The sequence below is a fragment of the Felis catus genome, chromosome B2, assembly GCF_018350175.1.
Source record: "Felis catus isolate Fca126 chromosome B2, F.catus_Fca126_mat1.0, whole genome shotgun sequence".
NCBI lineage: Eukaryota > Metazoa > Chordata > Mammalia > Carnivora > Felidae > Felis > Felis catus.
Genome location: NC_058372.1, coordinates 16,801,059 through 16,801,444, shown reverse-complemented (window position 1 = coordinate 16,801,444; position 386 = coordinate 16,801,059). Strand labels below are relative to the sequence as shown.

At 42.0% G+C, this 386-nt stretch overlaps 1 long non-coding RNA gene across 1 annotated transcript in view; it reads right to left on the bottom strand.

The window, feature by feature from the left end:
• Positions 1-386, bottom strand: part of LOC123385296 — a 34,932-nt gene that overhangs the window by 3,381 nt on the left and 31,165 nt on the right. The window lies entirely within an intron of this gene.

Genomic DNA, 386 nt, shown 5'->3' with positions numbered 1-386 from the left:
TATTATCAACATCATCAGAATCAGAGATGGTGGACAATGAACTATCAAAGAAGTCCTACTTCAGCTCCCTAAATTCCAGCATTTGTACTGCATGCAACATCAAATGACGTGTAGGAAAAAGAGAAACCCTGAGGAAGTACAGTAAAACCTTGGTTTGCGACCATAATTCATCCCAGAAACATGCTTGCAATCCAAAGCACCTGTATATCTAAGCGAATTTCAAGAACCATTGGCTCAGGGTGATCATGGGATGTTCGGCATCATGCACTACTCGCATTGCAAGACGTCGCTCGTTTATCAAATTCAAATTCCTTAGAAATGTTTGCTCGTCTTGTGGAGCGCTCACAGAACACGTTCCTCGCAATCCAAGCTTTTAATGTATCAGG